Below are 27,031 nucleotides of genomic sequence, written 5' to 3' on the forward strand. Positions count from 1 at the left end.
TACAGGGCACTTGAGCCAGGGGATAACGAGTAGAGGGGAAGCCACTTCTGGTGCCACATGCCTAAGAATCCACCTCAAGACTGGTGGCATGCTGTTCGACAGCCAGGGAAAAACAGTGGGGAGAGGACGTTGAGGGAAATGAGAGAAGAGCTACCAGTAATTCTCAAACTTAGCTGCATATTAGCATCAAACCTGGGAAGTTTAAAAAATTCTCAAAGGCCTACTCTCACCCCGTGCTGACTATAAATCAGCATCTCTGAAGGTGGAAGCAGGCATTGGTATTTTTTTAAAGTTCCTCAGGGTTTTACAGGGTGCAGCCACATTTGAAGATGAGTGGCCGAGAGTTCATCAGACTTCAGTGTGTGCAGGAATCACCTGTGGGTCTTGTGAAGCTGGGAGTTCCGATTCAGTTAGGTGGAGGGTGAGGCCTGCTATTGTTTAAGAGTTGGACAGTCCAATGGCCCGGAAGAGCTCCTTGGAGGAGGATGAGTTCAGGCTGGGCTGGGAAGAGCACGTGACCTGGGTGGTGGACCATCAGAGGCCTGCAGGTGGAGGCATGTGAGAGTACTTTGGGGGACAATGGCTGGTCCAGTGTAACTAAAGGGAAGTTTTTCAGATACTTGCAGTTTAGCCTTGGCAGTTGACTGCTTATTGTTTCAGGTGCAGATGTGTTCTTTCCTCTTCAGCCTCCTTGTGCAGAGCCCTGTATTGTACTTCTTTTTGTACTTCTTTTTGTCTCACTTGATGCTAAGCCCTCAGCAAGTGTCCGGAGCATGACTGAGGGTTTTCATCTCTGCATGCAATTCCCTCTGCCTGAAATGTTCTTCTGATAATACTTACCCTGCACACTCACTCACTTCCTTTGAGACTTTAAACTCAACTGTCACCTTCCTTAGTGGGGCTCCCACTGTTTAAATAATATGTAAAGGGACTTGGCCATTTATTTAAACTGAAATATCCTCCTTTACTCACCTCTCCCACACACTTTAGGCTTCCCAGGTGGCTCAGTGGTCAAGAATCTGCCTGCCAACCAGGAGATGTGGGTTCAGTCCCTGGGTTGGGAAGATCCCCTGGAGAAGGAAATGGCGACTTACTCCAGTATTCTTGTCTGGAAGATCCCATGGACAGAAGAGCCTGGTGGGTCACAAAAGAGTCCGGTGCAACTTAGCGGCTAAACAACAACAACCCACACACCTCTTCCTGCTTTATTCTTTTCTTTAGCCTATAAAGAATCCACCTGCAATGTGGGATACCTGGGTTCGATCCCTGGGTTGGTAAGATCCCCTGGAGAAGAGAAAGGCTACCCACTCCAGTATTCTGGCCTGGAGAATTCCATGGACTGTATAGTCCATGGGGTCGCAAAGAGTTGGGCACGACTGAGCAACTCTCACCTTCACTTAGTACATCTAAAGAGAACCATGTAAGATATATTTTGTTTATCATGTACATATTTACTTTTTTATCTTGCCTAGTGTCTGTTTCCTCCATTAAAAGGCAGCTCCACAGTAACAGAATTTCATCTGTGTTATTCATTGTTGTCTCATCAGGGCATGGAACAATATTAGACACTCCAGAAATGTTAATTGAATGAATGAATGAACTGAAGTGAATATGTATACAATGCTGTTGCCAAAACAGTAAGTTCAACATTCAAGGGCAGAAAACGCCAAAAGAGTCTATCTTGCTACTGTTCCTTTTTAGAAGGGGAAATGATGATGGTATTTGAAATGATGGTCACTAGGTAGGAAAATATGGAATAATGAGCTCATAAAGATAAATTACACTCCCTGGTGGACAAGAGATCTGTTTCAGATGCCCTGGATTATGAATGTAGGATTAAATGTTTGGCTGATTAAAAAAGGTCAAGTATCTGGGGGGAAAATTTCTTTAAAGATTTTTTATAAAACCATCAATTATTAATTTCATGTCAAAGTATTTAAAAATACAATTAATTCAAGTAGAGTCTGCCAAATATAACAGATTAAATGCAATGAAATATTAGGAGGAATAAATATAAGATCTGAGAGGATATTTATGAATTAATTGTGGGACTTAGGGGTACAAAGTAACTTTAAATCCACTCTAGTAATCTTGCCTGGAAAATTCCACGGACAGAGGAGCCTGGTAGATTACAGTCCATGGTGTTGCAAAGAGTCAGACACGACTGAGTGACTGAATAAGTTACTATGAAGGTCATGGATGCTTGTTTGCTCCAGTAGTGGTAAACTTATTTCCTCACAAAGCAGACGCGTCTGTCTGTGAACAGTGCTGCAGATTGGAAACCCTGCCTTCTGTCGAGCAGTCGGCAACATCCTCACACTAGTTTTACAAGCATAAAGAACTGACTGCCTGTTAGCATCGCACTGGAGAACTGACTTCTTCTGCACAGCATTGCAAAGTTTGACAGTCTCTACTCTGTCCCTTCTCCTCCCCACCACCCCAACTCCTACATGTTGCCAGAAACTCCAACTCTTTCCCAAGCCAACAGAGCTCAGATCCTGTTTTTCTGCACAGGACATTATTTTGGGTCCTTCAAGGTAGATTTTCTTGAACCTGGCCCAGTTTCCCTGTGCCCCACTTAAACTGTGTTGCCCCAAAAGAGACTTGATGTGCCAGGTGTCAGCTGGAGTGGTGTTTTCCCTCTTTCTAGACATTGTGCTTCTAGCAGTGCTGCCGGAGAGATTTCAGTGTCCACATCACACTTTGGACATCTTGTGCTCCCTGGCTGGTATAAGCAGCAGGGAAATGAGTTGTGCCCTTGGAAATGAAAAAGTGATACTCTAAATTGAATACACATTATATGGCAATAGACAATGCATAGTCGTTTAGTTGCTAAGTCGTGTCCAACTCTTTGCAACCCCATGGACTCTAGGCCACCAGGCTCCAGTGTCCATGGGATTGCCCAAGCAAAAATACTGGAGTGGGTTGCCATTTCTTCTTTCAAGGGATCTTCCAGAACCAGGGATTGAACCTGGATCTCCTGCACTGTGGGCAGTCTCCTGTATTGCAGGCAGATTCTTTACCAACTGAGTCACCAGGGAAGCCCCTAGACAATGTATAAGATGTTTTAAAATTGAATGTGGCATTTGCTCATTACTTTCTCATCTGTGTTTATTATCATAAAGATACAAGCTTTGAGATCAGACAGACAAGCTACCATTGCCCCTTCCTAGTTGTGCAGGCTTAACCTCTGAACCTCTGTGTTCTCATGTTCTCATTTATTAAAGAGGATTATAATACCCACTTTTCAGGATGGTTGGGGAGAGGAAATAAAATCATATATGTAGATGTCTGGCATATATAGATGCTTGAAATGATAGCTCCTAGAAAAATAATGATCATCGTTATTCCAAGACATTTCTGTTGGACAACTTAATCACCCATGATGGGATGTCATGACATGATCACCACGAACCTCAGCACCTTAGAAGGCACCTAAAAACCCTATGAAAAGGAAGTTTGTCTGAGAATATGGGTCCAGGGTGCAGAGTCCCTGAAAGTTACCCTGAGCTCAAGACTTCAGGATCTCTGCCACTTCAGTATCTTTTAAAATCATGATGGCAGATGGTCACCAAGTTCACCATTCTCTGCTGCTTAGTCTGGAGCCACTGGAGCCTGTGTTGAGAACCCCAGGGTTGCCTGAGGTGCCACCGCAGGGCAGAACTGTGTGCATGTGCTGAGCAAACACCACAGGCTCCTCCTGGTCCTCCTGTGTAAAGTCCTCGCAGCCTGTGTGTGTGGGAGCAGCTAAGCGGAATCAAAAGGTGTTAAGGGGGAGCTGGAGACACAGAGAGCTTCATGCAGTGGATCTATCCCCACCGGGGTCCTTTTTTCATCAGCCTGCAGCAGTTCTGTCTCCTCTTTCCCATTCTTTTCCCTCCTTCTTTGCCAGGCCTAGAACCCAGCCATCCATACCCGCCTTCTGAGGAGCCTCCAGTGACAAACAAAGGCCCTTCACAGTGCCTTGCCACCCCCACCCTGCCGTATCCAAGGTTACAGTGGGGAACTTGGAAGCCCGGCTTGGCTAGCAGTCAGAGGATGCCCTGCATGCCCGCTCACAGAGCTGTGCTCATTCCACCGCGGCCAGTGAAAGGACAGACTGTTCTGGGACTGTGCCGTGTCCACAGTGTCCCCAAGCTTCATTGTGTGGGTCCTTGCTGGGGCCCAGAAGCCAGTACATGAAGACCCCATCTGCATAAACAAACATAGACACTGAGGAAGTCGCAGTGGAGAAGAGAGTGAGGCTGTGTCTAAGGCCAGTGGCTTTTCCACTGTCATCAGTGACTCTGCCAGTTGCTTCATAAATCCAAGTGGTTTGCTGGGTGTTTCCACTCAACTGACTGATGTTTGAACTGAGCTAATAACCTCTCTGTTTAGTACTCTGGGCCGAGCCTTCAGGAAAGGAGTAAACCAAGCTGAAAGGCAAGACTACATACTGGCAAAATGTAGGGGATGGGGTTTGTGTCTTTTCCCATTTGCCTCTTCATATCCTGAGTGGATGGAAACAGCAATCATAGAGAACCCGGGGCTGCCCCAGAGGTTGAGCGATGTAGGGCTCATTCTACTCTGCAGGCAGGGTGATGCCAGCAGCTCAGCTCACTGGCTTCATAGGAACGACCCTGCATTGCATGCCAGCAGCATGACTGTTCCTGTGATCTGGGTGAGAACCCTGTGGTCTGTATTGCAGCAGCCAAAAAATGGGGCAGGGTGTGCCTCCTGGGATGAAAACCAGGGCTCCTGGCCCCCAGTGGCTTTACCTATTTTTATCATTGCCTTGTGGTTTACAGTATGGGTATTTTCTTTCCACCATCACATAGTAAACTCTAGTCTTAGAATCAGAAAACCTGGGCCTAGCCTTAACTTTCTGACAACCTTAACACCTCCTCTCTTGGAATCCCAGTTTCCTCATCTGTCAAATGAGGAAGATGGAGATGTTGTGGAAGTTGCTGGCAGATAGGGCATCTGTAGTATAATACTTTGGGGAGAGTCCTGGCCTTCTCTATCTCTTCATCTTTCACCCCACAGCACTTAGGAGAAGCCATTGCTAAATGAGCTTTGAAATGCTTTTAAACAGCAATCGTGTATATATACCATGCATAGAAACAGATCTGTGCCATGTATGCACAATACATTTATAAAGTGTGCGCCTTTGAAAGCATCAGAAATAATCTCTGCTGTCAAACTTGCGCCTCACCAGGGCACTTTAAAGCTGCTCGGCTTATCAATGGCTCCTTCAGATCCGCCACATTGCACATTCCTTGGGAGGTGGCTGGGCTGGTGGTGGGAGTGGGGTTGTTTATAATTTTTCAGATTAAAATGTCATTGGGTGCTCCTCTGAAACTGCTGACATGTTTCAAATGTCCGCTTCTGATGGTCTGCCCCGGCTCAAATGAGTTCAAGGGGTGCTTGGCTAGAAACTCAGGGTTCCCAGATTGCCTTTAGCCCCAGGGTCCCATGCTGAATAGTTGAACATTGTGTGAGCACTGAATTGAACTTGTATAGCAGTCCATGCTTGAGATTTAAAAATTGTTGTATTTGGGGGGAGAAAAGAGGGTCAGAATTGGCCCGTTAATCAGTTTCCTTCTATGTGTGGGTGTATAGTGTTCTGTACAAATACGTTCTGAACTGTAGAACAATCGGAGAAAGAAGACTAAAACTAAAATGGCGTAAGGATAGTGATATACACTATTTTTAGATTTTAAATTTAAAAATAATTTAACTTTCAGATGAAGCAGTAATAAATAAGACTCTGACTTGGAGGTCTAGTGGTTAAGACTGTGCTTCCACTGCAGGGGGCGTGGGTTTGATCCCTGGTTGGGAACTAAGATCACACGTCTCGGAGTGCGGCCCCAATAAAAAAAACAAAAACAAAAAAAACAAACAAACAGGTCTCTGACTCCAGGATGGATTTTTGAATGGGAAGGAGGAGTCAGGAGAGGTATGTATATGGTGTCTGGAAACTTCAGGAAATATTTATTCTCTAATTCCAGACTGGAATGGAAATCATCAAAAGTGTTCTGAGTCTGATAATGAAAACAGCTCAACATATTCAGTATTTCCTCTGACTTTTAACATGTCTTCAGGCATAACCACCTTAATTAACCATTTTTAAAAATTCAAGATTTATAAAATATGATTTCATAAGACCAAAAAAAATTATGCTATGCTAAGTCACTTCAGTCGTGTCCGACTCTGTGCGACCCTATAGATGGCAGCCCACCAGGCTCCCCCGTCCCTGAGATTTTCCAGGCAAGAACACTGGAGTGTTCAACACATGGGTTGCCGTTCCCTTCTCCAATGCATGAAAGTGAAAAGTGAAAGTGAAGTTTCTCAGTCGTGTCTGACTCTTAGCCACCCCATGGACTGTAGCCTACCAGGCTCCTCCGTTCATGGGATTTTCCAGGCAAGAATACTGGAGTGGGGTGCCATATAACAGGATTATAAGATCCAGGACTCTGTTAAGGGCCAGTTGACTCAGACGGGCCCTCGAAGGGCAGTTGATCACCCCCATGCCCAGGGCAGAAGTCCTGGATCCTAGTGTTGGTGAGGTGACATTTCCCTGGGTAAAGAGCTCCTGGTGATCGGGAGTCACTCCTGCGTTTGAGCCACACAGTGCGTCTGTCATTTCTACCTCTGGGTCCTGATTTGCTCTTCAGACTCACCGGGAATATGTCTTCACCTACTTCTGCAGGAAACCCTTTACCTAGTTGGAAACAGTTCTCACTTTGTCCTAAGACTTGTCTTTTCTGGGTTCAACCCTCCAACTCTCCAACCACTCTCCAAATGAGGCAGTGTTCACACCCGCTGGACTCCTTGTCACCTTCCTCTGGATGCCCTGTATTTTAAGAAGGGCATTTGTAAGCTACGCCTGGAGCTCCAGATGTGGGATGTGGTCTAACTGAAGCAGAATACATGGGTCTCTTTCTCCCCTTCTCCCTGCTCCCCATACACACCCACACGCACACACACACAACACACACACATACACACACACATGTTCCAGACCCTATGTTTCCATTTGCAAGGCCTGGGGTGGGTTAGCTTTTTTGGCAGCCTTATCTCACCACTCACTCACATTAACTAGTAGCAGACAATTGCCGTGGTCCTGGTCCCGGACTTCCTGGCAGTGCAAGGCAGAGGTCAGAGTGTTTTCACAGTGACAGTGAGTTCCCCCATCTCTCCCCCCGCCCCACCCCCACCCCGTTTCCCTGTGCCAGGCACTGTACTTGAATTGTGGTAGATGTTACTTAGTTCAGGTCTCACAGCAACTAGATTAGGTGGCTACCACCACTTCCATTTTCCAGGTGAGAGCACCGAGACTCAGTGAGGCTGAATAACTTGCCTAAGTCATAGAGAAGCAGTCAGGGCCAGCTTGGAAAGGAGCCCGGGCTCATCGGATTCCAGGGCCCACACGTTTTCTGTAACACTATGGTGCTTTGATCAAAGGTGCTGCTTGTTCCATCTGTTGACATATTGGGTCAGAACAGATCAACTCAGCATTCTGGTTCAAACCAAGTGTGTTTGTTGGAAGGGAAAGATCATCCTTCTTCAAAACTAGACTCTGAAATTCCATTAGTATTAATATTCTAGTATGGGCCTGTTATCCTGTATCTACCCCAACTTTGGGGAATGATATTATATTTTCTGTTTCCAAAGGTAGGTGTGGTTAGCGACTCCCAGTAACTTATTCAAGAAGCATTTCTTTGGTGTTTGAAATTGTCCTGATTCTAATATAACAGAACCTGTTCATTAAGACCTTGTGCTCGGTAAGAGAGTCTGTGATGCAATCAGTTAGCGAATTTGGCTGTTAACAGAAAGGTTGGTGGTTTGAGCCCACCCAGGGATGCCCTCACCTGTTATTTGGGACTTCCATAGTAGCCCAGACAGTAAGGAACCTGCCTGCGATGCAGGAGACCCAGGTTTGATCCCTGGGTTGGGAAGTTCCCCTGAAGAAGGGAATGGCAACCCACTCCAGTATTCTTGCCTGGAGAATTCCACAGACATAGGGGCCTAGAAGGCTACAGTCCATGGGGTCATGAAGAGTCGGGCAAGACTGAGCGACGAACAGTTTCACTTTCAGCTATGTTATTTAAATTTGGTGTTATGTTTCTGAGCTTCTTTCTTAAATACAAATCATGAACGTCTACTTTAGAAAAAAAAATTGCCACATGATCATCTTTCTAACTTGTATTTGTATAGCACTCCACAGTCTTTGTAGTGCTTGACTACCCATGTGCTTAGTCACTCAGTCGTGTCTGACTCTTTGCAACCTCATGGACTGTAGCCCATCAGCCTCCTCTGTCCATGGGGATTCTCCAGGCAAGAACACTGGAGTGGGTTGCCATTTCCTTTTCCAGGGATCTTGCCAACCCAGGGGTTGAACCCAGGTCTCCCATTGCAGGACTCTCTGTTTACCTTCACAACAATTATTTCTTTGTTGACAATTGGGGGAAATGAGCCCAGGAAGATGAAATGACTCATCTCAAGAATCAATGTCACAGAGACCCTTTGGTGTTCACCTGAAACTATCACAATATTGTTAATTGGCTATGCATGTGTGCTGAGTTGCTTCAGTTTTGTCCAACTCTTTGTGACCTCATGGACTATAGCCCACCAGGCCCCTCTGTCCATGGGATTCTCCAGGCAAGAATACTGGGGTGGGTCGTCATGCCCTCCTCCAGGGAATCTTCCCGACCCGGGAATCAAACCCGAGTCTTTTACATCACCTGCACTGGCAGGCAGGTTGTTTACCACTAGCACCACCTGAGAAACCCTACTCAGCTATTAGTTAGTTAGTTAGTTAGTTCAGTCACTCAGTCGTGTCCGGCTCTTTGCGACCCTGTGAGTCGCAGCACGCCAGGCCTCCCTGTCCATCACCAACTCCCAGAGTTTACCCAAACTCATGTCCATCGAGTTGGTGATGCCATCCAGCCATGTCATCCTCTGTCATCCCCTTCTCCTCCTGCCCCCAATCCCTCCCAGCATCAGAATCTTTTCCAGTGAGTCAACTCTTCACATGAGGTGGCCAAAGTATTGGAGCTTCAGCTTCAGCATCAGTTATTCCAGTGAACACCCAGGGCTGATCTCCTTCAGGATGGACTGGTTGGATCTCCTTGCAGTCCAAGGGACTCTCAAGAGTCTTCTCCAACACCACAGTTCAAAAATATCAATTCTTTGGTGCTCAGCTTTCTTCACAGGCCAACTCTCACATCCATACATGACCACTGGAAAAACCATAGCCTTGACTAGATGGACCTTTGTTGGCAAAGTAATGCCTCTGCTTTTTAATATGCTATCTAGGTTGGTCATAACTTTTCTTATACCCCAATACAAAACAAAATGTTCAAAAGAAAAAAATAAAATGAATGTCACAAAGAGGCAGAACCAGGATAGAAGCAGATTCTGACTCCCACCCTGTTATTCCTCTCTCTAATCAAGCTTGCCTCTTGATTAGTAGGGGTTTTAATCATGACTCCTCATTTACAAGATAGCTACTTCATGAGAAGTCAGTACTTTGTGAGTAGTACTCAGGTAAAATTAAAATATGCTGCCAATTCTGTTTATTGAATGTGGCAAATTGACATGAGCAGATGGAGGAAACGTTGCCTTGGGAGATTTAAATGGCGCAGCTTACATTATGTTTGTTTTTTTATTTTTTAGTATGTATTTATGTATTTGGCCGTGCCAAGTCTTTGTTGCAGCACATCGGATCTTTTTAGTTGTAGCATGAGAATTTTTAGTTGCAGCATGTGGGATCTAGGTCCCTGACCAGGGATCAAACTCGGGCCCTTGAATTGGGAGAGGAGAGTCTTAGTCACTGGACCAGCAGGGAAGTCCCCCAACATTTTGTTTAGTCTTTGTTACCTCCGGCAGTCTCAGAATCACTGATCAACCCTGACACATATATGATGTCATGGAGGGTACAACCCGGATGTGCCCTAGACAATGCCTCAGCTCCTTTAAAGATGAGGAAGGATGGAGCCAGATACCACAGGGGCCTAATGCCCAGGTGCCCCCTCCATGCTCAGTGAGACCCATTGCTCTTCTGGCACCTTGCTGACCTCCCATACTGATATCTCTGACACTTTGTCTCCTGGCTCACCCTCACCTCCTGTTTGGCTTGCCGACTTGGCCTCATCTCCAGCCCCCACCCTGCCCTTGTGGCCTGGCTCCTTGGCAGGACTCCTGGCTGACCAGACATTTGCGTGACTGTCGGTTCTTTTGGCTGGGCTCCCTAATCCCTGTGAGCTCTCTTCCTGGCTTCAGAGCCTCAACTTTGCTTCTGGAAACATCCAAACAGTAGCTCTCAGCTCCCTGGTGAGATGCTCCTGACAGAGGCCCAACTTTCGTATAATTATGGAGCTCTGGCCTTGGGGTTGTATGATCCTGTGAAGTCACCGTTCCTGGGCCCCACTAGCCAGCCATTTGCAGGTAAGGTGACCATATAATTTATCATCCATTTTGGGGCATCTTAAGAGTGAAAGGAGGCATTTTTGCTAATTCCTCCTGCACAGCAGGATAAACAAGGGCCCCTCCTGGCCAATGGGGATATATTCTGGGTTGTAGTGAGCCTGACTCCACGCTTAAAACAATATTACACATTTATTGCAGATGGACTCAGTGCCAAACATTGAACTAGGCACTTTACTTGCCTGCCTATTCATTAATTCTCCTGATAATCCTATGTGTGTAATGTTAACCTGCCCTGCAGAGGAGGAAACTGAAGCTCAAAAAGTTAAATAATTTGTTTGAGGTGACATCTCATAAGTGGCAGGCCCAAGCCTGACTCCAGAGTCTTTGTTTTGAATCTTCCATTTGGGTCCTGACTAGTGTAATAATGGAATGAATAAAAATGAAACTTCGTTGGAGAGACGATAGTCAGCCCTCAAATTAAAAATGACTTATGCTCTAGAGGAACACTTGTACTTTGAATGCTTGGAATTTGAAATGCATTTTCCCATGAGAGAGGATAAAAAAAAGGTCTATAATGGTGGTTAGGCTCCAAGACCAATCAACAAAAGTTATGCAGACTTATAATTTCATTGTGGTTTACTCCTCTCCAGTATAATACTGAACTGGAAGAGGAAGCAGAAACCATAGGTTTCTATCATAGCTCCTTCACTTCTTGGTTGTGTGATTTGGGATAAGTTAGTTAACCTCTCTGAACCTCAGTTTTATCACCAACATTGAGAAAATGTCTAGAAAGTGTTCTAGGAGCTAGAAAAATGTGTAGCTCCTAAAAAGTGCAAGAATTACAGGAGGCAGTGTACATGAAAGTCCTTTAAAAATAGCACTTATAGCACTGTAAGAACCAACCACCATTCATGACATTGACAGGAGGCAAGTCAGGATTCCAAAAACGCTAGCTAACCCTGACCCTCAAAGTGGAGACAAAATCTCTTTTGAGCTGGTGGAGTAGCAGGTAGGTCTGGGAACCTCTGGGGAAATGTGTTGTCCTGAGCTGGAGCTGGTGGCACTGTGAGTAGGGGGATGAGGAATATCAGAGGAGAAGAATGTGGAGGGGGAGAACACACAGGCTCCCACAGACTTGGGGCACAGTCAAGAGAGGGGCCATATGTGGTAGCCATGCTGCCACGGGGATCCAGACTCAGAGGACCAGGGGCACTGGGCCATGGCTGGTGTCGAGGGTGGGATAATCATGGGATCAGTGTCTCCAAAGCCGTAGGAACAGGGGACTTGTACTGTTTTGGAGTTTGGAAAGAGCAGCAGACGTTTATGGACTGTTCATCAGTATAGGGTGCTCTGTGCTGATCAACTGCACAGCAAATCTGAATCCTGGGGTTGAGTTTAAAAACACTCATTTCTGAACAAAAAATCTACGGGAAACTCATTTAACTATATAAAGTTTTATTTCAGTTTTAACAGGCTGTTTTCAGGGACTACTCAGTTGTAGCATGTGTTAGTACTTCCTTCCTTTTTATTGTCATGTAATATTCCTTTGTGTGGACATGCCACCATTTATTTATTCATGTATGAGGTTTTGAGCAGATGTACGTCTTTATTTCTCGGGTATATATCTTGGCGTGGAATTGCCGAATCATGCTGTGATTCTATGTTTAACGTTTTGAGGGACCGTGAGTTTTAATAATACATATGCAAGCATATTTAGTATGTTAGTACATTTTTAATACTTATCCTTTAATAAATATTGTATTCTACATGGACATTGACTTGGAGACCACTAACTTTTACAGCCATCCCCTAACACAGGAGGATTCAACTACAGGTGCTCATTTTAACAGTTTATATTGGTTTGAATAGTTTGAGCTTGTTTCAGGTGCAGTCTATGTCTTCAGCCCCAGTGGTTTTACACATCCCTGCATTTAAACAGCAGATGTCACATAAACAGCAACAGCACAGTGATTACAAATACGGGGAAACCAAACTTAATTCATTATATGAGCACTTAAGGTTTATACTTGTGGTCAAAATTTAAAATAGTGAAGTAGAGTATATTTTTGTTTAATATTTATATTAAACAAAATATATGGCAAGGTATAATATTTTTGTTTCAAAAGTGCAAATTGTAGTTCATACATGAAATAGTTTACTGAACATGAATATTTTTAAAATAGAATTCTGTTCTCCTTTGCAGGTAAATTGATGTAAAATTAAAGAACAAATAACGAAAATAACAGTTATTACTGTATTACTATTATATGTTTATCAATGAAAGTAATTCCATTACATAAAGGAAGATGGTATTAAAAAGGACCTGCTCTGGATGTCGGATATGCTGGTGTGCCACTGTATATGAGCACGTGCAAGGTGACTGAGTTATTTAGGGAATGTTTCTTGCATGGAGTGAGCTTGACTTGGTAGAAGCAAATGGAAACAGATTAGTTTGGCAACGTGGAAGGAGTTCCTGACTAAGTTCTAGGAATAGGGAAAAGTCCAGAGTCATGAGTTACTGGATATATCAAGAATGAATGAGAAGTGGAAGTTTCAGGAGTCTGCAGAGAGGGTAAACTTGAGTAGAGAGCCATTTGAGACTCCCAGACAAGAACTTTGTGGAGGAGGGTTCGAGGTCCAGCATTTCAGCAGCAATGTGCAGGATGAATGGGGGAGAACAGAGGAGCACAATCCAAAGGCAAGTTACAAGGTTAGTCAAATAATTCAGACATGAACTAATGACGTTCTCCTGTGGGTGGCAGTTATAGGAACAGAGAGGGAAACAAATAAAAACAAAAAGGTTCTTATAGCCTCACCACAGGAAATGATGTCAGTTTCCCCCTAAATTGACCTATATGTTTAATGCAATTTCTATCAAAATCCCAGCAAGGTGTTTTGGTAGACAAAGACACGCTTATTCTAAAGTATATATGGAAAGACACAGGTCTTAAAATAGAGCAATCTTGAGAAAAATAAGAAGAAAATGGGAAGAATCACTCTACCCAATATTAAGGCCTAGTACATAGCTACAGGAGAAAGAGAGTGTGGTACTGACAAAGGGACAGACACACAGACCAATGGAACAGAATAGAGACCCAGTAATAGCCCCACATGAGTGCACCCAACTTGTTTTTGACAAAGATACAAAGGCAATACAGTGGAGGAGGGATAACCTTTTAAAAAAAAATAGTACTGGAGCAATTGGATATTCAGAGTTTGAAAAATAAACCTCTACCTAAACCTTACACAAAAGTTAACTCAAAATCAGGACTTCCCTGGTGTCCAGTGGTTAAGACTCTGCACTTCTAATGCAGGGGGCCTAGGTTCAGTCACTGGTTGCAGAGCTAAGGTCCCACATGCTGTGCTGAGGGGCAAAAAAATAAAAATTAACTCAGAATGGATCATGAACTTACATGTAAAATGCAAAACTATAAAACTTTTAGAAAATCAATTAAAATCTTTGGGATCTGGGACTAGGTAAAGAATTCCTAGACTTTACACCAAAAGCATGATCCATAAAAGAAAAAAAATTAAAAACTTTTGAACTTCACTGGCAGCCCATTGGTTAAGGCTCTGTGCTGCCATTGCAGGGGGCACAGGTTCTCTCTCTGGTTGGGGATCTCTGATCTCACATACTGTGCCACATGGCCAAAAAAAAAAAAAAAGTTTCTAAACTTTTGCTTTGCAAAAGATTCTGGTTAACAGATAAGAGACAAGCTATGGAAGGGGAAAAGATATTCCCAAACATATCTGACTAAGGACTCGTATATAGAATATATAAAGAATTCTCAAAACTTGGCAATAAAAAAAAGAAAACCTAGAACAATCCAATTAGAAAATAGACCAAAGATATGAGCAGACATTTCATTGAAGAGGATGTACAGATGGATAAATACATGAAAAGTATTTACCAACATTAGCCACTTGGGAAATGCAGCTTAAAAACTACAATGAGATACTTGTCGTGTAGTCACTTCTAATTTTGCTGAGCCACACGTTTATGGCAGACACTGAGGGTCTGATGTGCAGAAATTAGTAATTTAGCCAGCAGAAGAGCATAGTTCATCCCAGTGGCCATCCCTTAAGGCGACTTGTTCTCTTCTCATTTTATCATGTAAATTCGGTGCTCTAGTTGTATCCCCAAATTTGGAACTCCACAAAGGTCTCCAGATCCAGCTCTTCCAAATTCAGTCTATACTTCCAGTAGAACTTAGTGACTAGTTAGATACAGGAGTAGCTCAGATCAGCACCATTTGATCGCATTAGCCATCGAAATAGTAGCAGCTTGGTGAGGTGAATGGAGTCTGGGCCACTTACCGACTGCATGATGTGACAAGGGACCTCTTTTTTTGAAACTCAGTTTCCTCCTCAGGAAGTGAGAATGATGATATGAGGGTGTTGTGAGGATCAGATCAAAATCCACAGACATGAGGTATCTAGCCTCAGTCTCACAGTGTGAATGTGGGTATCATTTTCACACACTGGTCAAGGCTGCAGCAGCCTCCAGGAGAAATGTAAGTGACTCTTTCTGGAGCAGTTGATTGCTGTTGACCATGTGGCCAAGAATATGAGACAATCCCATATTTATTATTCTGCCTAGCTCTTCTCTTAAGTAAGCTAATGCTTGTCCAAACCCATATCTGGATTGAAAAGCCCATCGTTGATGTTATGTAAGAACCAGAAATCCATGCCCAAGACATTCCTGCCACCTCTCAAGAGTCTCCCAGCTGTCCTCTCACTTTCCGACACAAGACTTGGAAGCTTTGGACTCTCCCAAAATGTTGCTCTAAACCATATCAGACTGCATATCACAGCTTGTACCCAACCTAGTCCCCACCACTTTTTTCTTAAGATGATCACTGTTTTACTTTGTTAATATTCATTGTCACATTCCTCAAAGTCAAGTCCATCTGTGTTTCACAGTCTGATGTCCTGTGATTCAGAGAGTGTATGTGTATTTGCGTGTAACAGAGTGTGTGCTGTGACTGCATGTGCTTTGAGAAAACAGCTCTATCCTAGGGCAGCAGCTTCAAGGATTTGATTCTGTTCAATAAGCTCTGCATCTTCATCCAGCTGTAGCAGTGCTCTGCTAGAAACAGACTGAGGTCATTCATGTGTAAATGGAAACACACCAAGAAAAAAATTAATACCAAATGTACATCCAGATCAAAAGAAAAATAAATTTCTCAGTAGAATACTCAGAGTTATGCAGAGAGTTGGTTACTGCTGGTTTACATAAAATTGAAGGTCAGAGCATGTTTCAGTAAAGTTCTTAAAAAGGCAGTGACCAGCCAGAGGCTATGATTTGAGAATCCCACAAGGATGATTCCTCAAAAAGCCAGCTGACTCCTGAATTACACGGGGATGTTTCCCCAAAACACTGTAATAAATGCAGGCTATAACTAGGAGCATCAAGGTCTGTGGGACTCAGGACCTATCACCAAAACATTTTCATTTAAAAACAAGTAGGGCAAATATTGTAATGAAATTAGTAGCCATGAAATATATGAACACGAATTATACTTTGATGAATTTTTTAAATAAAAAATCTATAGACACATCATGGCAAATCATTCTTTTGATCATCATTGCCTGGTGAAGTTTACAGAAGTGTGTCTCCTTGGCTCTTGATACATTCATTTACACATTCAATCAAGCCTTTGTTCAGGAAATAGAAATTGAGTACCTAGTAGGTGCCAAGGTATATTCTGAAAAAAGAGCAAAGTGGGAAGCTAATTACGAGGGGGATTCAGAGTCAGAGAGATTCAGCTTCAGTACCAGTTCTACCACTTGCTAACCAAATGATGTTCAGCAAGGCAGTAAACTTCTCTCAGATCCTCATTTCTCACTGTAAAATGAGGGTAGTTAAACTTGCCTTGCAGGCTTGTATGGATTGGATGAAGTAATACATACCAGATGCTTAGCCCAGTACCTGGCACACAGTAAATGTTCTAGGAAAAAAGTAGGTGGTACTCCCAAAATTTACACTCCTTAAAGTCAGAGGATACCCTAGTATCTTGCTCCTTCCTTTTCTAAAAGAGTGCTCAAAAATATTCTTACCCATCCACATACTCATACAATCAAAAATATACTTGGTAGCCAAGGGAAGGGCCACTAGGAGGTGGGAACATGCAGAGGCAGGCTTTGAAGCAAAGAAACCTTTGGGAATAGAAACCCTGATCAGGATGTCAGGACTGGCTTCATCCTTGTTCTCTTTCCTTTTTCCCCCAGAGACAAGGTGGGGAAATAGCTCACCTTATCTCTACAGGGAGGGGAGCCCACCAGCACTGCTGGACATTCAGATGCCTCTGACCCAACGAGGATTCTGGCCCCCTGACATATCCCCACCCCTTTCTCAGTTCCTCTTCTTGTTGGAGGGAGCTAAATTGTGAGAGGTGTCCCATGGATAGGCCTCAGTTCTGTTCAGTTCAGTCACTCAGTCGTGTCCGACTCTTTGTGACCCCATGGACTGCAGCACACCAGGCCTCCCTGTCCATTACCAACTCTGGGAGTTTACTCAAACTCATGTCCATTGAGTTGGTGATGCCATCTAAGCATCTCATCCTCTGTCGTCCCCTTCTTCTCCTGCCTTCAGTCTTTCCCAGCATCGGGGTCTTTTTCCAATGAGTCAGTTCTTTGCATCAAGCGGCCAAAGTATTGGAGTTTCAGCTTCAGCATCAGTCCTTCCAAAGAATATTCAGGACTGATTTCCTTTAGGATGGACTGGTTGGATCTCCTTGCAGTCCAAGGGACTCTCAAGAGTCTTCTCCAACACAACAGTTCAAAAGCATCGTTCTTCTGCATTCAGCTTTCTTTATAGTCCAACTTTCACATCCATACATGACTACTGGAAAAACCACAGCCTTGACTAGATGGACCTTTGTCGGCAAAGTGACGTCTATGCTTTTTAATATGCTGTCTAGGTTGGTCATAGCTTTTCTTCCAAGGAGCAAGTGTCTTTTAATTTTATGGCTGCAGTCACCATCTGCAGTGATTTGGGAGCCCCCAAAAATAAAGTCTGTCACTGTTTCCACTGTTTCCCCATCTATTTGTCATGAAGTGATGGGACCAGATGCCATGATCTTAGTTTTCTGAATTTGAGTCTTAAGCCAACTTTTTCACTCTCTTTCACTTTCATCAAGAGGCTCTTTAGTTCTTCTTCACTTTCTGCTGTAAGGGTGGTGTCATCTGCATATCTGAGGTTACTGATATTTCTCCTGGCAATCTTGATTCCAGCTTGTGCTTCTTCCAGCCCAGCGTTTCTCATGATGTACTCTGCAAGTTGGTCAGTAGGAGTCAGGGAAGATTTATGGATGTGACTTTGTGAGTATGAGGCTTAATGAGAACACTGTTGGAGGGGAAGGGACAGCAAACAGGAGGAGATGGACTCAAACATAAGGTCACCATGATTAGCAAATTAAAAAAAAAAAATAAGACACTCAACTGAATTTGAGTTTCAGGTGAATTACAAATCATGTTTTCATGTATGTTCCATGCATTATTGGGAACATATTTACACTAAAAATTATTCGTTGCTTATCTGAAATTCAAAGTTAAATGGTCCTCTGTATTTTTTCCAGCAACCCTACTCAGAAAGGGAATTAGAAGAATATCCTTCTAATATTCTCCCGTGATTCAGTCTTATGCAAAGTAGGAAGCAACATTTTGGGGCAGGTCACCAATCAGCTGTTTTGCAAGTGCACCCTGGTGTGGCTAAAGCCTGTAAGCCTTTGGACAGACGTAGAGTCAGAATCACCACTGTGTTGGGTGCTAGGGATCCAGAGAGGAGTAAAACAGCCCTGGATGTAAGGATCCACTCATGGTGGAGGAAAGACCAAGTCCGATGGCATGATGGTCACTATGCGAATAACAATGGCAAATAACAGTGGCAATTATTAATATGTACTGGAAGTTTATTGAGATACTGTTGCAAATACTTTTCAGATAAGTGTATTTAAATCCCACTCTATGAGATAGGCTTCATTATTAACTCCAGTTTACCAATAAGGAAACTGAACCTTCCATATAGTTCAGGAAACTGAACTAACCATATAGTTCTTGACCCAAATTGGGAAACATTTTAAAGTGAAAGGAATTACTGTCGGTAATTACACAGAAAGGCAGGCAGAACCTGGAAGCCAGCAGTCACACTTGGATTATGGCATCCATCTCCAGGAGACATGCCCATCTCACTGGCCAGAAATGTCAGTGGGAGGATTTGAATCCAGGCCTAAAACCTCCAGACACCGTGCTCTTAAGCAGGCATAGTACAGGAGGAGATTCATTTAGATGAACTGCCCTCCCCACTCCATAGACTCTAAGGGCTTCCCTGGTTAAGAATCCACCTGCAATGCAGGAGAACTAGGTTCCATCCCTGGGTTGGGAAGATCCCCTGGACGAGGGCATGGCAACCCACTCCAGTATTCTTGCCTGGAGAATCCCGTGAACAGAGGAGCCTGGCAGGCTACAGTCCACGGGGTCACACAGAGTCAGGTACAACTGAAGTGACTAAGCTGCAGCAGCATAGACTCTAAGCTCCCTGAAGAGGGGGCCTGTTGTTTCCATGGCATCCTTGGCAACTAGTGTGCAGCCCCCAAAGTGCAGAGTGGGTGCCAAAACATACCCGATGGACATCCAAACTCGATGGACAGACGAGTCTGCGAAGGGGATGGGACATGAGCACAGCTTGAACAATGTAGACAACTAAGGCAGGGACCTTTTTCTCTTCCCTGATGTGTCTCTTCCCAGATGCTTGAGAGAAGGTAAATGAGAGAGGACCACTGAGAGTGTGATAGTTGTCAGTCGGGTCCAACTCTTTGCGACCCCATGACTGTAGCCCGCCAGGCTCCTTTGTCCATGGGATTCTCCAGGCAAGAATACTGGCGCGGGTTGCCATTTCCTTCTCCAAAGCAGGGAGCTTCTTCTCTTCCCTGTTGTGCCTCTCTGCTCGGATGCTTGAGAGACGGTAAGCAAGAGAGGACCACTGGGTGAGCTAAGCAAGTGGCTCCAAACCAAGATAGCGGGACATATGTCGTGAAGTCTGCACTCGAGACTGAGTCGTGAAGGGTCCATCAGCTCTCACCCACCTCTTTTGTGTGGACATCCAGGCACCTGCTTCCTGCCTGCCCCTTCAATCCCTCTCAGATCCCCTGGATGGAGAGTCAGTCACATGGCCTGCGTCTGGGCAGTCAGCTACCCTCCGCTGGGTCCTGGGGCACCAGAACTGCTCCATCCTCCGTACAGAGCTGATCGTCCTGGGAGGTCCCCCATCTCTACCGGCTCAGGCCTGCTTTCCTTTGTGTCCCCTGGCCTCTCCTGCCACTCTGCTCTGAGAGCACCCTCAAAGGCTGCTTGCTATTCTGTCTCTCTGTCTTCAGGGGATTTAAGCCATTGCAAGTCCACACCCTCTTTAAACAGGAATTGTGGAGTCTTTAAAACAATAAGCAAACCCCTCCTCCTTGCTCAGGATTAGCTAGTCACTTTTTAAGCAGAGAAAGCAAATTTATAGAAGGAAGAGTCAGCCTCTGGCAGCTGACTCCCTTTCCTCTCTCTGCAGAAAGATATTAAACCCAGCTGACTCCTGCCTGACAGCTGTAGTATGAACAAGAAAGGGCTCTTCCTGACTTTTTGTTCTACCCACAATTTAACCACATGTAATTGGACTAACTAGACTGTAAGCTGAGGTCAGGGACAGGATCTTATAAGTACAGGATACTTCTTTGAATCCACAGAATCTGGCACAGGGTTTTACACGTGAAGATCTGATAAACATACTTAATTTGATTTGACTGCTAAGGGTGTGCCTCAACTTAAATATCCTAAATTACTTCTGACACCAAAATGTTAGTCAGTCTGGGCCAGAGAGAGGCCTACCAGGCATTTAAACTCTAATCTACCAAATCGGAAAGAAAGGAAGTCCTAATCACTTTTCAACACTCCGATACCCTTTTCTCAGTCTCCCTCTAATGCTAGGGTTTTACCGCTGTCCAGCTGTGACCTTGGGTAAGTCTCCAAATACCTGGAGCCTCAGTTTCCTGACACTGAATCAAGCAGGTGATCTTAAGGTCCCTTCCAATTCTGACATTCCAAAATTCTAAAGATTCTGGTTGACCAAGCATGGAAAACAGGAATGAGGTATGGAGCAGATGCTTGCACATAAGGATGGGGCAGTTGGGAAGGAGAAAATAAATATGGAGTTGGGAAGGAAGAGAGCCCTGAAGACAAATCTGTACTCTGCATCTAATCTGGTCCTTGCTCAGACAGTGCCATCTCCTCATGTCCTACGTAAGGTCCACATGACGTTCATGTACCTGGCCAAGCCTTTCTTTTCATCATCCATCCATGTGTGAGCTTTGCCTTGTTCCACGTGCTGCTTGAGGACTAGACTGTGTGCCAAGATCATGGGCATTACAAGTTGAGCAAAATAGGCATAGCTTCTTATAGAGTTTATGGAATAGAAAAAAGATGTTTAAAAAACACCAAAACAAAACCCACTCAGTCAAGTATGAATTTTGCACAGGTTGCTCTAAGACCACTCACTCCTTTTGGAGATCAGGGATGGCTTACCACAGGTGATCTGGAGTTGAGTTACCCTGTGCCTGGACTCTCTCCCAGAAGATTTCTCTGCTTCTAGGTTCTCCTCATTATGATTGATACTGACAGATATTTTTTTTTTTTTTTTTTTAGTATTGGAGCATAGTTGATTAACAGATCTTTCACAAAACCAGTTTCTTGTCATTCTTCTTTTCGTGGAAGCTTTACAGTGGCCTCCGTGTGTGCAAGCTTGGGCAGAGACTCAGTTTCCATTTGGAGCCTCTTTAGGCTGTTACTTCCAGCACAAGCTGTTGCCCTCTGCCAGAGAACCCCCGGGGCTTCCCTTAGCCCTTCTGTGCACCCAGGGAAATGGACCAGAATCTGAGCCTTACCATTTAAAAGCTGTCATCCTTGGGCTACCCTTGGATCAGATCTGACTGCTGACATTTTCTATAGCAAAAAGAAAGCAGCATAAAATTCCTTTTTTTTTTTTTTTTTGGCCTTGCCATGAGGCATACAGGATCATATTTCCCTAACCAGGGATCAGATCGAACCCGTGCTTCCTGCAGTACAAGCACTGAGTCTTAATCACTGGATTGTCAGAGAAATCCCAGAAAATTCCAGTTTGGGAGCTGCTAAGGAAAAAGTGAAGAGAACAAAAGTTAGAAATTTAAAGCATAGAGAAGTATTTGATTTCCAGCTTCTCTAACTCTAGAAATAGGTCTGCATGGTAAATTAGTATTTTCTTTACTAATTGCCTACGTTCTTTAAGTATTATTTCTGACTGCCTCCTCCTCTAAGAAGGTGCCCAGAACTTTGACAATAATCCTTTATGCCATCTTTATCATTGAGCCTTAGCCTTAAACATAATCTGGTGAGGATCACTTCTAAAGACAGAGCCGAGAGAGAGGGTCTACGAGCGGTGAGTAAGGAAAGGAGTGATCAGGTTCGGAGAATTATAGTATCTGGCCTCTGCATGAAGCTGGTTCTGTGTAGGAGGCACTCAGAGAATACTAAGTAATTCATGAGCTGCAAAACCAGGATAAAACCTTGGATATCATCTTCCCTTGACCTTTTAACAAACTGCAGATCGCTGTTAATTTTGCCTGATTTTGTGTAAAGAATAATGCTCTCCCTGCAAAGATAAAGGTGCAGTCTCTGGAGAGCATATCTTTTTGTTGTGATATGTCAGAGATTCAGAGAGAAAAGTGGGGAAGGGAGGGATGCTAGTCTCCAAAATGCTCTACATCATATCCCTCAACTACGCTTCCCAAGGCCAAAACACAGAAGCTCAAAGAAATTAGACGATCTTCATTTGCCTCATAAAATGGTGCCTAGAGTTCTAGACAATACAGCAGAGCGTTGTGTCCTGTTTTTTGGTGATTTATTCTCTGAGGTTACCGGAAAGGCTCTAGAGAAGTAATCTGAAGAACCATGAAGCATCTGGCTGAGGGGTGTATCTCAGTCAGAAGAAGGAGAGGGCACATGAGGGATGGACTTCAGGACTGACCGGGAGCGTGCTGTGACTAGAGAGGTTAGCGCGGAGGAAAAGATCACAAAGAACCGAGCATGTCCCCACTGTGGTTCTTGGTCTTCCCTAGGGACAAGCACAATCAGATCTGTGTCTTTGAAAGTTCATCGTGGCAGCCTATGGGGTGATGGATTGGGGAGTCTCCTAGCCCTTAAGGGCTTCCCTGGTGGCTTAGATGGTAAAGAATCTGCCTGCAATCTGGGAGACCCAGGTTTGACCCCCAGGTGGGGAGGATCCCTTGGAGAAGGGAATAGCAACCCACTCCAGTATTCTTGCCTACAGAATTCCATGGACAGAGGAACTGAAGGGCTACAAGTCCATGGGGTTGAAAAGATTCAGACGCAACTGAACAACCTTCATTTTCTTTCTTTCACTTCTAGCCCTTAAAGTCCCAACAATGTCACTGCTCTGACACCTCCCCAACCTTTATGTTCAGTTGCTGCATGAGCTCCTGCCATATTTTTAAATTTTTATTTATTTATTTGGCTGCACTGGATCTTAGTAGCAGCATGTGGCATCTAGTTCCCTGAACAAGGATCAAACCTGGGCCCCCAGTACTGGGGAGTGCAGAGTCTTAGCCACTGGATCACCAGGGAAGCCTTCCTGCCATATTTTTTAGCGGAGTTTTTAAGAGAATCTCTTTCAGAGTTTCTCCAAGAATAGTGCTGAGATTTTGCAGGGGCATCTCTGGGAATCTGCACTTTCCTTAAGCTCCTTAGAGCCTCTTTTGCAAACAAATGTATGAGAACCTCCGAGAGGCTGGTTTCTAGGCAGACCTCCCTGCCTCTGTTTCAGCCTTTGGGAATGGGTGGCCCTGGGTCCAGGGTAAACTCTGTGTATGTAAATGCATAGTCTTAAACCATGAACACCAAAGAGGTCTCAAGTGCCAATAGCAAAGCATGAGATTTAGTGACTTTTCTTTTGCTCATCTGTATTTAATTTCTTTTCTGCTTGTAGCCCTTGTATAATAAGGGCGGGATGGGGGAAGCTAAATAAGTTTAATGAGCACCCAGTATTAGCAAGCACAAAACAAACCTACCACAGCCTTCTTCTCGTGGTAGAAATGAGTTGCCCCAGAAGGGTTACATAGGCAGGCAAATGCTGTTGTTTTCAGCAGGAAGGAGAGGCCTTGTAACAACAGGAAGCTCTGGGAGGCCGGGGTACCAGGGCTTCCAAGCAGAGCGGTTCTGGAAACAATGGCTGCCTGTGGCTCGGGAATACTGGACAGGAAATGAAAGGATGCTAGGAGAGGGTGTGCCTGGAGAAGCTGATAAGGGCTACCTGGCTGTTCTTCCCTTAGACACAGCGGGCCAGCGATGAAGTTGTTTTTTCTAAATGCTCCCCATTTTTCATTAGCAAAGATGATTTTAGGAAAACCTAGAAATGAAAAGAACCCATGGTGCCAGAGACCTGGAAGCCATCAGGAAGCTGAGGCTCCCAGGAGACCCAGAAGGTACAACAAGCAAGAGAAGGTACTTCTTGCTTTCAGGCCATGGTCCCGTCAGCCGAGGGGGACCTTCAAATGAACTCAGCACCATTTAAAACCAAGTCCCTGGACCATTCCAGGCTCCATAATAATCAAAATAGCACTGGGGTTAATAGGAATCCAGCCAAAGCAAAGAGATACATGTAAACCTGCTGAGATTGAAGTTTAGTTAATACAATTTTCTATTCTTATGGATGGGGCAAGTTGGGGAGTCAATGAACAATACAAATAAGAAAAAAAAACAAAACTAACAAGAACTCGCGTGTTTTACTCTAGCAGTCCTAGACATAAACCAGAACCAGTAGGGTGAGGACCTGAATATCGAAGGTAGAGGTCAAATCTGGCTTCTTAATTTCCAGTCCAGCTTGTCCCCAGCTTCATCCAGGAAGTTCACAGGTCACGGGATGTTAGACCTGGAAGGACCATTAGCAATCTAGATCCAGAACTTGAGCCTGTGCAGATGAAAGCCCGAGGCTGGGAGTAGCTATATTTTTGCTCGAGTATGTACAACTGGTCATGTTGTTTTAACTGATATGTACTTAGCACCTAGTACCTGTGAGTCACCTGGGGGTAGCTCAAAGGGGACATAGTGGATACTCTCCTCAAAGGTCTGAAATCTAGTACCTGGAGGTCAGGACTAGAACCCAGGTTTCTTAATTCCTTGTCATAAGTCCTTCTTTCTCATCAAGTTGCTTTCGGACGTGAAAGCGAAAATGTTCGTCGCTCAGTCGTGTCTGACTCTGCGACTCCATGGACTTTATGCCAGACTCCTCTGTCTGTGGAATTCTCCAGGCAAGAATACTGGAGTGGGTAGCTTCTTCCTTCACCAGGGGATCTTTTCAACCCTGGGATCGAACCCGGGTCTCCGGCATTGCAGGGTGATTCTTTACTGTCTGAGCCACCAGGGAAAACCCAATCACCTCAATTTTCTGCAGCTTTCTGTTCTTCCTCATGCCTGGTCTGTGCCTGGGTTTCCCTGGTGTAGAGGTTAGGCTTATGCAACGTACTGGAAAGTACATGAACTTGGAATCCAGACAGACTCATAATTGCACCCCAGCTTTGCCACTAACAGTTTGACCTTGGGCAAGCCATCCAACCACAACAAACCTTAGTTTTCTATCTGTATGAAAGGAATAGCAATGCCTACACCTCAGAGTTGTGAGAATTAAATGAACTGACTGTTAAGCATGAGTCCCCACAGAGCATTTGGTTAGTGCATCCCGTGATCACCTACTAAGGCATGCAGAAAAAAAAAATAAGATGGCCTAGAGAAACTCAGATGAGAAAGAAAGCTTACATTGTCCTCATTCTTAAGATGACTGGTATAAGTGAGCACGCGGTTCAAGAAGCTGGTTTGTTTTCCCTATTTCTGTCTCATTAACCGACTCAGCTCCATCCTTCCCCCTTCTGGGACTCTCTCTGTAGGCAGACATGGCCATCCTTTTTATCCATCACTGTGAAAGAGCCTCCATCTGTGGCATCTCAAGGAGCAGGTGGGAAGAAAGAGAGGGTCTGCTTTAGTCCAGGAAATAAAATCTTGATTGGGTGAGCCAAGCTGACTGTGGTCTGGATGCAGTTAAACTGATGAGTTCAGTGATTCGTTGGCAATAATAGGGAATTGATGCTCCCAGCTGGGCCTTGGAGTGTGCTGGGGCATGCCCAGAAGAACTTTCTGGCATCCGTGAGCAGCCTTATGGAGTGAGTGATGTCTGCTCCACACTCCCCTGAGAGCAAAGTCAGACAGTAGGAAAGATGAGCCAAAAAAAAGTCTTCATAAATTATGCAAAGCCTAGCAACCCCCATGTTCAGCAAGGGACAAGAGGGACATTCCCAGCAAAGGGACATTCCTTGCACTGTTCCTATGTACAAGGCAGGCAGGGCCCGCTCCGAGCCCGAGACCGTGTGGGGCTCCTCCAGGTTTGTTCTCCATGTGGTCTCATCACACCTCACCCAGGTTCTCTAGTCAGCTCCACCCTTCCTCATGGTCACAACCCTCCCCTCGCCGAAACCAAAACACACCCCAGAGGCCACTGTGACAGGCCCTGGTAGGCTGTTTCCAGTTGCTCATTAACTGATGGTGTGTTGCCCCAGGTGCTTGGCTGCCCTCAACCAGCCTTTTATCTTTGAGTCACAAAAGCACTGACCTTTCTTAAAGGAATTTTCAGAAGCAACCAGAAAAGAGTAGGCCGTCTCACCTCCCCTTTCATCTTATGCAAAGTGTAAGAGGTCCTCCACACTGACCCACAAGGGACACCTTATTTTCTCTTGTTGGAGTGATATGTTTTTGGCAAGTCCTTCCCTTCATAGGACTTTCCTGGTAGTTCAGCTGGTAAAGAATCCACCTCCAATGCGGGAGACCCCAGTGGTTCAATACCTGGGTTGGGAAGATCCCCGGAGAAGGGAAAGGCTACCCATTCCAGTATTCTGGCCTGGAGAATTCCATGGACTGTATAGTCCATGGGGTTGTGAAGAGTCAGACACGACTGAGCGACTTTCACTCTCCCTTCATATTACCTGCTCCCTGACCCAACTTTCTCAGCAGTCTGTTCCCTTGAAGGGAAGAATTCCAGGGTTACCTCTGAGTAGGCAACTGTCTAGATTGGACATTATTCTATAGGTAGTGGGGAGCCAGTGATGGTTTCAGAGTAGGGAGGCTTTATCATAGTGTTTTAGAAAGGTGTGTCTGGCAGTGGAGCTCAAGACAGAACATAGTCTTCCTTAGCTGTAAAAACTTCCCCAATTTATCTGAATTTACCTTCCCCTCCACTGGACAGGTGTAGTCAGCATTCCTGGAATTCACCACATTATTTCTTATTTTCCTACCGTGTTTATACCATTCTCTGCCCTAGCTCCCATCAGAAAGTGGGTAATGTTTACAAAGTGCTTATTTTATGCTGGCAGCTTACCTACGTTTTCTGCGTATATCGCAGTATATATTGCATCACATTGTATCTAATCACATCACAGCATCTCAAATCACCCTCTGGGAACCAATGTCAGAGTTCTTATTGCATAGCCTTGTAGGTCCTTCTTTATCCAGTGATCTCACAGCATCGTGAGGCGCCGGG

General features: G+C 44.7%; 1 protein-coding gene and 1 long non-coding RNA gene across 4 annotated transcripts in view; both read left to right on the top strand.

Moving 5' to 3' along the window:
* ARHGAP31 (Rho GTPase activating protein 31) overlaps positions 1 to 27,031 on the top strand; it is a 129,241-nt gene that overhangs the window by 33,851 nt on the left and 68,359 nt on the right. The window lies entirely within an intron of this gene.
* Positions 2 to 5,534, top strand: LOC133236105 (uncharacterized). The gene is made up of 2 exons (XR_009732754.1): positions 2 to 1,420; positions 3,893 to 5,534. It is a non-coding gene; the product is annotated as an uncharacterized LOC133236105 (long non-coding RNA).

Source organism: Bos javanicus, chromosome 1 (assembly GCF_032452875.1).
Source record: "Bos javanicus breed banteng chromosome 1, ARS-OSU_banteng_1.0, whole genome shotgun sequence".
NCBI lineage: Eukaryota > Metazoa > Chordata > Mammalia > Artiodactyla > Bovidae > Bos > Bos javanicus.